Source organism: Arachis ipaensis, chromosome B09 (assembly GCF_000816755.2).
Source record: "Arachis ipaensis cultivar K30076 chromosome B09, Araip1.1, whole genome shotgun sequence".
Taxonomy (NCBI): domain Eukaryota; kingdom Viridiplantae; phylum Streptophyta; class Magnoliopsida; order Fabales; family Fabaceae; genus Arachis; species Arachis ipaensis.
This window is the reverse complement of record NC_029793.2, coordinates 55,277,253-55,279,675: the sequence shown is the minus strand read 5'-3', so window position 1 is coordinate 55,279,675 and position 2,423 is coordinate 55,277,253.

Genomic DNA, 2,423 nt, shown 5'->3' with positions numbered 1-2,423 from the left:
TAAAAGAGAGAGAAGAAGAGAAAGTTTTCGAAAAATAGGAGAGAAGAGAGTTAGTTGGGAAGTTTTGAAAAAGAAGAGAGAGACGATAAGATATTAATTTAGAAAATATTTGAATTTAAAATAGAATAGGAGATAAGATAAGAAAAGATTTGAAATTAGAAAAAGATAAGATAAGAAACTAAAAAGATTTGAAAAAGATTGAATTTTAAAATTTGTAGTTAGAAAAGATAAGATAAGAAATTAAAAAGATTTGAAAAAGATTTTAAAAAGATAAGATTTTGAAATATGATTTTGAAAAAGATTTAATTTTGAAAATTGAAATTTTAAATTTTGAAATTTTAAATTTCAAAATTTGAAATTTGAATTTTGAAATTCGAAAGAGATCAGATTTTGAAAAAGATAAGATTTTTTATTTTGAAAAGATTTGATTTTTGAATTTAATGATGAAAGAGAAAAACAAGTAAAAGACACAAAACTTAAAATTTTTAGATCTAATGCTCCTTTTTTTTGAAAATTTTGGAGGGAAACACAAAGGAACACCAAACTTAAAAATTTTAAGATCAAAACACAAAAAAGACTCAAGAACACTTTGAAGACTAACAAGAACACGAAGAACAAAACTCAAAGACTCAAAGAACACAAGAACATAAAAAGAACACCAAACTTAAAATTTTTAGAAAACCAAAAAGAAATTTTTGAAAATTATAGAAAAACAACAAGAAAACACCAAACTTAAAGATTTGACACAAGATTTAAACAAAGAAACCTTTTTTTAAAAAATTTTTGAAAAGAAGACTCCAAGAGATCGAAAATTACCAAGAACAAAAACAAAAGACTCAAACTAAGAACTAAGATTAAACAAAGAAAATAAAAATATTTTTGAAAAGCTTTATGATTTTTTTGAAAAAAAATAGAGAAGAATAAAATAAAAGAATCAACAAGAACACAAGCAAAGAGTCTCAAACAAAATCAAAGAGCAAACAATGAAAAGAAAAACATTTTTGAAAAAGTTTTTAATGATTTTTGAAAAAAAATAGAAGAAGAAAATAAAAATAAAAGTCTCAACAAAATAAAAATAAATTACCTGATCTAGGGAGCAAGACAGTCCGTCAGTTTGTCCAAACTCAACAATCCCCGACAACGGCGCCAAAAACTTGACGCACGAATCCCCACACTTTCGTACAGATGTACCAGCAAGTGCACTTGGTCGTCCAAGTAATACCTGAGCGAGTCAGAGTCGATCCCACTAGGATTGTGGTTTGAAGCAAGCTATGGTTATCTTGCAGGTCTTAGTCAGGCAGATTAAAAGGTAGTTGGTTTGAAGTTGTAAGAGTAATGTATAACAGGGTGCTAATACTTTAAAGATAGAGTTGACATGAAAGGAATAAAGCAAAAGGGGTAGAAAATACTGATAGGAATAGGGTTAAGGATTGGAGTTGCTTTGTCTTTCTGAATTAACTCTGGTAATACTGTCTTCTCTGCTTGCGAGTGATCCTCTTCTATGGCAGGCGGTATGTGATCAACGCCATGGGCCGTGGACATTGATCTCCTCTACTAAAGATTGAATGCCATTGGCCGTGGTCATCCAATCTGACAAAGGGTGAAGCGCTACCAGTTTATTCTCTTGGCGATCCTACTCAAAACGCCACAAACAAGGTCGAATCTTCCGGATCAGAGGATGATGCTTCTTAGGATTCTAGCCTATACCATAGAGACCCTAATCTCCCCAAAAATCCGCTGAAGTGGTGTCTCGAGAAGTCCCTGACGAAGTCGTGGATTAGCCGTCTGAGAGATGTATAAACATAGCTGTTGGCTCGTGCTTTCCAATCACGTATTCACACAAACCCAAGTAGATGCGGGTGTTTGTCAGGCACGTTTGTCTTAATGTTATGAACAGAGTTGATTGTCACTGATCATCCTATCCACCATGATGAAGATCGAATATACATCTTAGAAATAAATCAAACACAAATCGAAGAAGAAACAGTAATACTTTTATTTTATTAATTCATAGAACTCAGCAAGGCTCCTCCCCTCAACCTAGAAGGTTTAGAAACTCATACTGATGTAAAATACAAATGAAAACTCGAAATAATGCTGAATGATGGGCGAAGATCCTTAACAAAGTGTGATCTTCTGCTTTAAATAATAAACTAATGACTAGTATGGGCAAAACAGTCTTTTTAGTGCTAAAATCCACTTCTGGGGCCCACTTGGTGAGTGTTTGGGCTTAGATTTTATGAGATCCACGTGCTATGAGGTCTCTGGGGCATGGATCGCAAGCTAGGGGGTCCTCTCTGGGCGTTTGGACGCTGCGCTTTGCTCTTTGGGCGCTGGACGCCTGGAAGGGGGCAGGTAGCTGGCGTTGGATGCCAGTTTTGGGCCTTCTATTCCGAAGCAAAGTATAGAGTATTATATATTGC